At 42.1% G+C, this 11331-nt stretch overlaps 1 long non-coding RNA gene across 1 annotated transcript in view; it reads left to right on the top strand.

The window, feature by feature from the left end:
* LOC104853249 overlaps window positions 1-11331 on the top strand; it is a 297004-nt gene that overhangs the window by 132047 nt on the left and 153626 nt on the right. The gene's annotated exons all lie outside the window — the stretch shown is intronic.

Here is an 11331-nt window from a genome sequence, read left to right as displayed (position 1 = left end):
TTTCTTTCCTTCCTTTCCCCCTGCCCCTCTGTCTTTCTCTCCCTCGCCCGCCTCTTGATATTGGGGCCAGAGCTCAGGACATTTCACTTGTGAGGCAGGTATGGTGCCACTGCGATAAATCCCCAGCCCCAGTATTTTCTTATAAAACTAAACATACTGTGTTTGAGATGTAGGTCGGTGCTTGCTTGAAGTGTCTGAGGTTCTGGGATTGATCCCCCAAAGAAACAACAAACAAATCTTACCAAGTGACCCACTGATCATAATCTGTGGGATGTATGCAAAGGAATTAAAATAGAGCCATACACAAACCTGTGTGTGGATGTTCATATCATCTTTATGTAATAATCATAACCAAAACTTATAAATATCCAAGATGTCCTTCTGCAGGTATCCAACTTGGTGCTGATTGCTAAAAGAAAAATTTGATAGCCTATATGACTTAAAGCAACTGACCTTGGTTGTTCCTAGTCTTGGAGCCAAAAGACCACACAAACTGTAGCCCTCACCTGGAATAGCCTACAAGCTATCTTCTATGCCCATGCTCCTTGAAGATACAATGGAACTGCTTCTTCAAATATATTTGCTTCTACAGAAAGGTCTTTCAAATTAGCATTTGCAAATTTCATCATTTGAAAAAGTTTTTGTCTACTGCACATACAATTTTGTTTTTAAAAATACTACAAAAGTGCCAGGTGTGGTGGCACGTGCCTCTAAGCCCAGCACTTGGGAGGCTGAGGCAGGAGGATCACTGTGAGTTTGAAACCAGCCTGGGCTACATAGTGAGTTCCAGGTCAGCCTCAACTAAAACAAAAAAACTACAAAAGTAATTTCACCTGTAGGTAGAGGAAAAAAAATCTCTTTTCTTTTCTTCTTTGGTTCGTACCTGCAGACAAAATACAGATGCACAAAAAGAAATGTACACATTTATTTAATGTATGTGCTGTGGGATTGGGTTCCTCAGAAGGAAATAAATGCCAGAAAATAAAAAGCAAGTAAAATTGGATGTCATTTTAGGGCTGGGGATTTAGCTCAGTGGTTCTGCCACCTGCCTTGAGAGCGCAAGGTCCTGAGTTTGATCCTAAGTACCAAAAATAAAACCAACCAACCAAACAAACAAACAAACAAAAAATTGTATGTCGTTTTTAGTACTGATGTTGTGAAAGGAATTGGTAAGTAACATGCGCATAGAGACACAGAATGAGAGAAAATAATAAAAAGGTTTATTTTGTTCATAGGATGTCACCCAAAAGCAGTCCCAGAGATCAATCCTGTACTGGGTTGCAGCTTCTTCTTTTATAGGTTTAACAGCTATGATCTCATTCAGGTGGTTACATTTCATTCCCTCAGTTCACATTACCCATGTACAAATTATAGTTGCAAGACAGCCAACTTTAATCCAGCCATAACAATTCCTTATAGTTAGGGAGTTTACCTTAAGATAAGTTTCGGGTTTTTTTGTTTTGTTTTGTTTTGTACCTGGGATCAAACTCGGGTCCTTGTGCTTGCAAGGCAGGCCACCGAACCGCTGAGCTAAATCCCCGGCATTACCTTGAGATTTGTTTAGCTATCCTCATGCACAGGAAGTGGGTGTTCAAGGTTAGGGATGAGGCTAGATGTCCCATTACACAGTCAATGCGTCCAGTGTCTGTTAATTTTGAACTAAACAAAGCTGTTTGCTGCTAGAGACAGCAGAAGTCATTTTACACTTTCCTAACATTTTTTAGGTTTTTAGATTATTTACAGAAGTTTTCTGTATCACTGAGGATTGAACCCAGGGTCGTCACACTGTCGCATGGAGCAGCATTTGCAGCCCTTTTTGATTTTTATTTTGAGATTCAGTCTGCTAAGAAACTTAAATTGCTGAGGCTCAGCTCGAACTTGCAACCCTCTTGCCTCAGGCACCCCCCACACACACACCCCACAGACTGTTGAGAGTACAAGCCTGTGCCACCATGCCTGGCCAACTGGTGTACATTTATGCTTAGGTTGGAAAGAAAGAGTGGGAAGTCAAGGAGAAATGTGATAGAAATAAGAGGATGTCATTAGACTCAGGAAGGCTGGCTGGGTGTCCACAGTCCTGTGTCCTGGTGCCTTCTGAGATGCAGAGTTAGGGGTAAGTTCCTGAGCCAGGAGGAGCTCATGACCTGATTCTAGAGTAGGTTAGAGGTTCCCTTCTTCAGCTCTGATCTGCTTTTGAGGAGAAGGATTGAAATGTCATGTGCTATATTTAGCAATAACTTATCCTAGATCCCAGGCTACACATGCTTTCCCTGTGGTCTACTTCTCTCTGTTCCTTTTCAGAACAAGGGCATCTCATCTTCTTTCTCCCAACTCCACTACCATCAGCAGGTGATTCCACCCAAATGCCTTGAACCCCACCATCAGCCTTTTGGGTGTGTCTGTTCCTTTTCCTGTTTTGACTCATAAAATCCCAGTGTGAATGAAGATGCAGAAAGTTTTGCACCCAAAGGTCCTAATTTAAAATCTTGGTCCAGAAAATGGTGCTATTGGAAGGGGGTGAGATTGTCGGAACATGAGACCTATAACAAAGGATTAGGTCATTGGTAGTTTGACGTGGAAAAGGATAGCAAGACCTTGATTGCTTCCTTTTTCTTTCTTCCTTTGTTTCCTTCCCTCCTTTCTTCCTTCCTTTTATGTTTTTTTCTTTCTTTTCCTTCCTTCCTTTTCAGCCTTCCTCTACCTCACGCTCCCAACATAATGTTCTCCCTCCACACAGCAACTAAAGTCAATGTGTCCAAGCGACCATGGACTGAAACTGCTGAACCCATGAGCCCAGCACCATTTCTCTTTGTAATTTTGTTACCTGGGGTACTTGTTACAGTAACAGGTACTTGAATAATACAGTGACCTGTATATCATGTTGATTCAAACATGTGCATCCTGCATCGAGTGTGCCCTTGTGTTGCAGTGTAAATCTTTGGCAGATAGCTGTCAAAATTATTTCCTGTAACTTCTCTCAAAATACCATGCAGATGATAAAGACTTCACATATGGCCAAGGGCACCTACATAGTCCACGGATAAACATGAATAACTTTTGCAAGGAAAAGTTCTCACGAAAATGAGTGGTTCACAGAATACTCTGTCAGGAGCCTCCAATCATGAGTGAGAAAACTGATTATACAGGAAGTCCCATTTTTAAGAAAAAATGCCACGGATCTGTGAAGATATTTTTCCAAACGTTACTTTGAGCAAGTGCATTTTTCCATTGCCTTTTTCACTGTACCAAGCTAAAAAGGGGAGAACTTTCAAATTTCATCTTATAGCTCTTCAATCCTCGCAGTCAATGGAGTGTGGAATGACTCCAATTCCTCTTTCCAAGAACCATCTTTCTGTTGTGGAAAAGAAAGGAATATGAACCATATAAATTACTAGCTGTAGAATCATACTATAAGTATCTAGATAAGTGATACGTTAAACATTTGAGTAGACAGATGTGGTGGTTCCCTCCTATAATCCCAGTTACTCAGCAGGCTGAGGCAGGAGAATGGCAGTTCCAGCCTATGCTGGGCAACATAGGAAGACTGTCTCCAAATAAAAAATAAGAAGGCTGGGAGATGTCGCTCAGCAATAGAGGGTTTTCCTGGCATGTTGAATGACCATAGTTCAGTCCCCAGTACATGCAATAATCAGAATAGAAGATGTGTGTGTGTGTGTATGTGTGCGTGTGTGTGTAAACATTAATAACTTTCATGGCGAGAGAACAAATAGTTGTGAAAAGGACACTTTCCCAGAAAAGAATATTTGGATTTCTATTCTTGGACAAAACATCGTGTCTTTGAACTGTTAACTTATATAATAATCTCATCTCCAACTCTTCCTCTCTGTGGTTTATTGCTGAGCTTTTCATTCATCACCTAAAATTGTGAGGGTCTAAGTACATTTTACCAAATTTCTAGTCATATACATATTTTCCTGGAAGAAATTTCCTAACAAGTTCAAGAAATAGCAAAGGGAAAGGAAATTTACTTTGGTATACCTTTAGTGTTTTATCAATCTTTTGTAATGGCTGCCATCACCATCATTAACATTATCATGAGTAACATTTTTAAATGATGTGGAAAAAGGCTTAGCAAAAATTAAAGGTTTGTACATACTTCCAAGGTGATTCAAAAAAGTTAAAATAAATGTGTACATCTGAAAGCACGTGGTATTTTTTTTTCACCTACCAAAATGGATATTATGTTTTCCCTGTTTCAGGGAACGGAAGGCAGAAAGAGAGGAAGCAAATAATTGCTCATATGTTCTAGCTTTTATTCCAGTTTGTTCCCAAGACATTCACTGTATCAATACCCAAACTGAGTCCTTTTAACAATAAGCATTGTCAATGCTAATGGTTTGTGTTTCTGTTTTCTTTTCATAGGATGGTGGGAACTCACTGACTTGGTGTTTTATGCTTTTGAATACATAAAATCTCCTGTAGAGAAAATTGGGCATCTAAAGGGTTTGTTCTATTCGCTCTATCAGCTTGAGAAGCCAAGTATATTTCTTAATCCATTGGCTTTAAGTTGGAAGCTATAGCTGGCAGGTGTACCAATGTACTGAATCAGAAAGTCAATGTTTGCCTGCACAGTTACAATGGCAGCCAGCTTCTGACTCAAACAGACCAATGGGTACTAAAAATAAAACTCCCTAGCCGATTCTAAATGTAAGATAATCTTTATAGGCCTTTCTCAGCTCTGTGGAGAGCGACTCAGCATGTACACTTCAAACTGCTGGGATCTGGAAGAAGAGCTCAATGTATTCAAAAAGATGCGACTCAGGCCATGTGGGAGGGGCGGGGGGATGGCGGAGTTCTTGTGACTGCCTAAAGCTTCAAGGATATTAGAGAACAAAGCATCCTCAGCTTGAGTCGTGTACCTTCACACAGAATGAAGGTTCAGAGGCTTCCAGGGTAGACAAGAAATGGAAAAAGAGTGCTACAGTCAGGCAGGGGTGGGGGTTCTTGGTGTATGTTCGTGCGTGCGATGCAATGGGTACTACTCTTCTAAATTGTTGCTATTGATTTCCTTTCCTCCCTCTCCCTCCCCCTCTCCTTTCCCCTCCCCTCTCTCTCTGCCTCTCCCTCTCTCTCACTTTCTTTCTTTTTTTCTTTCTTTCTGAGGGTTGAATTAGCTGCATTTCCAGCACTTTTTATTTTCTCAGTTCTGCAGAGTGGTGTTTTATTTAAGAGACAGCATGGACTTCATCCATATATGCGATCAGTGCCCCCAAAATCAAACAACTTTAGAAGTTGGCAGCTGTTTCTGCAAATACAAAAATACGCATTTATTATGTAATGTATAGCAATAAAATTTGTCCGGATATATCACACAATCCCAAAGCATTTTATATAAAGCATCAGTCAAAGGTATATTATAGACTGATAGAGTAAAGTGACCTGAACTCTTGAAATAATATGTCATAAAATAAAACATTTTTAAACAGAACTGCTGCTTCTATAATGCTTTTATATATTGTTTTTGGTTGCAACACCATTAATCACAAAAATAAACATTTCTGCAACATTTAGCAAGTAACAAATTTCACTTTGTGTGCATGCTATCTTGGTGGACACCGTAAAACATCACTGTGCTTTACTGATAATCCTCATGAAGAATCAGATTTTAAAATGTTCAGTGTTGGATCAGTCATTCGTTTTTATTGTTAGAAAAGTTCTTCCTAAGTCACTGAGTTGCTCAAATTGGGAATGAACTTGCAGTTCTCCTGCCTCAGCCTCCCAGGGTGTTGAGATCAGAAGCATGTGACACCAAGCTATGCCTGTGTGTGGATTTATGTAGAAAACTATCTGGATATTTGGGGAAGTTAAAATGGAATTTCCTAAGATTAAAGTATACGGACACTTGGGGTAAAAGAAGAGACAGCAAATCCTTCTTATCTCCATTCTGGAATAAATTTTCAAAATAGCTCTGGAGAAAGGTCCAAGTGAAGACTAGCGCTGAGTATATTAGACAGGCCTGCAGCACTGTGTATCTGAGACTGTTGAGTGAAATCGAGGTCTGAAGGAAAGAAGACTTAGAGCCACATGTGTGGAATGCTGTTGAAATAGTTTCTCAAGTATCCCAATGGGATACAGTGTTCTTCAGTGCCGACTCTGATGATCTTGAGAAATTGTCTCCGCTGGTGTCCAACAGGGTGGGATGCTCAGACCAAGAAGAGAAGAAATGAAGGCTAAATATGGGGCTCTTGGAGCTATCCATGGTCCTGCCGTCATCTACCATGTTAAACAAGGTGGAGGCCATTCTTTTTTCTTTTTCTTTTTTTCCTTTTTATTGAGTTTATTGGTACAATCTAGGTCTGCAATACAGTTGCATTCATTACTGGGATCCTGTACCTTCACATGACAGTTCTTGGTTCTCATTTCTTCCCCTTGTCCCTGCCCTCCCTTAGAGATCATTCTTTTTTCAAGTCCCCCAAATAGCTTTTCGCTCCTATCTTTGAGTTCCCCCCACGTCCAACGCGACGTGGCAGAACCCTGACAACTGACTCTCTGCCAGGTAGTCGAGCCCTGTGCCCCACCTACAGTGATAGGTATGATGCTGAGTCATACCAAGAATCATACCCAAACTTCTGTGTCTGCCACAGTCTGATCTCTGACCCAATACCAGAAGTGTAGCTGACTGGAGATGCTACGAGGATGTGAACTGGCTGCTGGAAAAATCAGGAGACTGAGACTATCACTGACAAGTTGTACCGGGCTGCACTTTTCCGTCTCCCAATTTTTTGCCGTGCTTGAAGGAGAGAGAAATGAAAGTGCTACCACTGCCTTAGCAGGGTATTTGCTTCAGTAGAAATGGAAATGAAAAGTAATGCGCAAGCTTACGGAGAAGAGCTCTAATGGGACGTTAGAAGGAAGATAGCAAAGGACCCAGCTCGGGTTGTATCAAGCACAATCCAAAGAGGCCCAGCAGTGGAGATGTGGAGGGCAGCTTTCAAGGACTAGATGGTGGGCTGGAGTCTGGTTCATCATAATCTCAGTCCTAGTGTCACAGAGCTGAACTCCTCATGGCTGAGGGATGGTTCCGTTCCCAGGAAAGGATTGTCTCTGTATCTCTCCGTGGAAGTCTCAAACATGCTGGGCTCCACCTTTCCTGGAATGCAGGTGATCACAGGTTTGGGACAGTGGCTGGAGACTTTTGGGTGCAGCTGAGCATCTCTAATCTTGGTATCCTTCACCTTGAAATCTTGAGATCATGCGCTCATCAGTTCTGTCCAGCCAGTTCCTAGACAGACACTAGAACCAACATATCTCAAGATGTATGGAACAATAGACAAAAAATGAAGGTCAAACATTGCTCTGTTTTTAGTTATTTATCAGGAGTCTGTCAGCCCAACTGTACAGCAAAATTGGCTTTTTAAGTACCTGACTTAAAAAAACAAACAACATAAATCATGTTTTTTTAAAAAGTTAGTACATTTGTGATACATAATGAGTGCATTCATTCTGCAGAGTTGGTGCACATACATAGCACTTCTTAATCCTCTTTATTTCTTCTTCCACTCTACGCCCTCCCATTTCACCTCAAGATCCCCTTTCCATTTGCGAAAGACTGATCTCTTTGTTTCCTATTGCATATCTTTTATTTTGCTTTTTACATTGATTTACACTTTGGGTTTCTTACAGGGGAAGCCATGTGATATTTAAGGTTCTGTGTCTGATTCATGTCACTAGAAATTACAGTCCCAATGTGCCTCTGTTTTTCCTACAGATGGCTGAAATTTATCTTTCTTTATGGCAGAGTAGTACTCTATTGTGTATATAGACATTTTTTTTCACCCTTCATTGGTTGATGGGAGAACTAGTTATTCACATGCAGAAGATGGAATGTAGACATATCTCTCACCGTACACTAAAATAAAACCAAAATGGTTCAAGGACCTAGATACCAAAACAGAAACAATCTGTAGAGGGACAAATTAGGGTAAAACTCTTCAAGACATAGGCACGGGCAAGGACTTTCTGAAGAGCAATCCCACAAGAAACAATATAAAGAATCAACAAGTGGGATACTATCAAATTATAAAGCTTCTGCATGATAAAGGAAACAACTAACAGAGTGAAGAAACAGCCTGCAGAATGGGAAAAATTTTGCCAGTTACTCCTCGTCCAAATCATGTGTTTAATGAGTAGCAGGTAAGGGTCCAGGATTCTGCCTGTTCCCACACCAGTCGTGATACCAGACTATGCCATGAATGCGTTGGTTTGATCACATTTTTCTTCTCCTTCATTCAGCACTTCAGGAAACAACCACAGGAGATTTCTTTAGAAGGACACCTCAGAAGGTTTTCCTCGCATGCATCCTCCAAGAGAAGCAGGGAGCTCTTCATTAGAAAGACTTCGTAAGAGCAGGAGGCTCTCCAGGATAAAGGGTGTGGCCCCTGAGTCCTTTCCCTGCTATTTCCTTGAGTTCTCTTCAATTTCCATGCGTTATTTCCTCGGTGATGGATCGGCAAACACCGCTATAACTGAGTCTCTCACTAATGGTGAGGACGCAGCCATAGTCATTATTTCTTTAAGCTGGAAACAGTTTCTTTAAAAACAGCAGCTGCTCCTTTGTGTTTATGGAGCTCTAAACCACGAAGTTGGCTGCTGTTGTGATGAAGGCTGGATTCATTCTTGGCTGAACTCGAAGCGTTCTCCTCATCTCCTAGTCACTACACATAAAAAGGAGCTAAATTCTCTCCTGTGAGAAACGCTTCTTCCGGCAGGGTCTTTCTTCATTTTCCTATTTCCGACTCCACAGGCTCAGGGCCCAGAGCTTGGTAAAGCTACTCTGGAGCCCTGGTATCAGGTAACCGACGTCTCTGGCAAGCACTCACATGATGACGGAAAAGTACGAGTCCTCTTGTCTTAAAAGCTGGGAAGACTGCAACTTTCACACCCCGGACGACTTGAGGAGTTTGACGGAACTGTCGGGACTGCCTCTCGTCACCCAAGTGAGATGAGTTTTGCAAAGTTACCTGTCTGACTTCGTCCCCGACTCTTCATAGACTTCTGCGAGACCCCTCCCCTTCCCCCATCTTTCAGATTGCAGATGGCAGCCCGTGCAGGCACACACGCCTGGCTCGCTGTCACTTACAGCTCGGGTTCGTACTCCTCTGAGATACAAGTGCTTCTCCTGGGAGGACCTCAAGGGGGCGAGGTGCTGGCCTTGGTGGTGCTGTGGGAGCGTCTTTCCAAAGCCAGGGGGTCACGCCAAGGTGGCTCTCTCACACCGTCTTCTGCAGGATTTCCCCTTTGCAGATTCTGCTTTATCCTTCTCACTGACTTCTTTTCCTAGAGACTCCAGCCTTCCTTATTTCTGCACCTGAATTTTATTATCATAGCAGCATCGGGATGCCAGGCTCAGCCGAACCTGACAGGTCTGCCCTTGCACCGGAGATAGGCTCCTCCCCCTTACATGATTAAGGGAGAAGGAAGAACAGGTGAGAATCCCAAGTACTGCTGATCTGTACATCTCAGCTCTGTTTTTGTCAGCCTCGCCCGGTGCCAAAGACAACGACGCAGGTCTGCCCAGTTCTCTGAGCCATTCTTACCTTCAACACGAAGAAAACTTGCATTCCCTTTTAGAAAACTGAAGCCCATAGTAAGCAAATTTAAAGACCCAATCCGAAACTGGGCATCTGAAATGAAAAGACACTTCTCAGATGAAGTACGAATAGCAAATAAATATATGAAAAAATGTTCGACATCACCGGTCATTCAGATGCAAATGAAAACGACGCTGAGATTCCATCTCACTCCAGAAAGAATGGCTGTTAATGATAAACAACCAATGCTGGTGGGACTGTGTGGAAAAAGGAACCCTACTCCGCTGTTGCGGGGAGTGTAAATTGATGCAATCAATATGGAAATCATTATGGAAATTCCTCCAAAAGTTAAAACTAGAGGTTCTATTTGACCCAACTATTCTCTTTCTAGGCATCTTCCGAAAAGAGATGAAAGTATCATACCACAGTAACATATGCACACCCATGCTTATAGTAGCACAATTTGCAATTGCTAAACCTTGGAAACAACCCAGATGCCCATCAATGAATGAGTGCATAAAGGAAATGTGAGTTTTATATACAATGGAGTATTACTGTGCCATAAAGATAAACGAGACATTTTTAGATAAATGAATAGACGTTGAGACCATACTTTTAAGTGAAATGAATTGAACACACATATTCAAATATCACATTGTTTCTCTTGAGTGAGAAACCAAAAGGGCCAAAATGGATGATAGATATTGGGAAGTAGGAAGAAAATGTTCATATGGGAAGGACAACAAAGTGGGGGGGGGAATAAGGGTAAAAAATAATGGAAGGAAAACAATAGAACATTTTTGCAAAGGGACAGGGAAAGAAAGAGTGAAGGGAAAAGAAATCAATGGGAAAAATTTAATATGGCTCCTAGTGATATTTCCATACAAGCCTCCCTGCTGCTTTGGTCTTAACCATCCACCCTTCTTTCCTAGTTCGAGGAAGGGGTCTTGCTTCTGCCAGGTTCTGCTTAACCCATTCAGCTATGCATTCAGCAATGACCCTGTAATAAGGTCCCTGCCTTGGTGATCCAACCGCCTCTCCAGGCCCTGCCCCCCGGTCACTGATGCTTTTAGGACCCAACCCTGAGTACCCGGCCTTTAGTCGAACACTTCCTATTGAAGACATAAAGCCCTGTATGATTATCGTCAACGTCTGTCACGGTTTGGGTCTAGATGTCCCCACAAAGCCTCATGTGGTCAAAGGCTTGATCTAGAGGATGTGTAGCTGGACTTGATTCATGATGCAAAACTAGACTCAAGGGCACTAGGGTTAAGGGTGTGAGCGCTTCCCACCCTAAGTAGTCTGGATAAGATAAAAGGGGCAGGGAGGCACTGTTAACTTGTCCTGTTGCCTTTGCTGCCTTGTGTGCGCTGTGTTGTTTCTGCTCTGCCCTGCCTGTTTGTCATCCCTGCCTTGGAGCCAGCTGATTATGGACTGAACCTCTCTAAACTGTAAGCAGATAAACCCCTTCTCCTGTAAATTTGGGTGTCAGGTGTTTAGTCTCAGCAATGAGAGAAAAGTAGCTAACACACCATCCCTATCACAAAAAGCCTATAGGTGAGAAACCACTTCATACCTCTCTGAGAGCTCCCTGGCTGGGCCCAATTATTTTCCAGACACATGTAGGCATTTTCCCCTATTATTTTATAATACAGTGATTTTTTTTCACAGGGAGTCTGAGTATTGCACAAAATGATGGAAGATTGTACTTTGTGGAGTTAAGGGTTTTAGGAAATGTTCAGCACACTTTGAGAGACGAATTCTACTCAGCGTATTGGAG

The sequence above is a fragment of the Fukomys damarensis genome, unplaced genomic scaffold (genome assembly GCF_012274545.1).
Source record: "Fukomys damarensis isolate Sample0158 unplaced genomic scaffold, DMR_v1.0_HiC HiC_scaffold_39, whole genome shotgun sequence".
NCBI lineage: Eukaryota > Metazoa > Chordata > Mammalia > Rodentia > Bathyergidae > Fukomys > Fukomys damarensis.
Note: the sequence above shows the minus strand (reverse complement) of the source record. Positions and strands in the feature narration are given on the sequence as shown.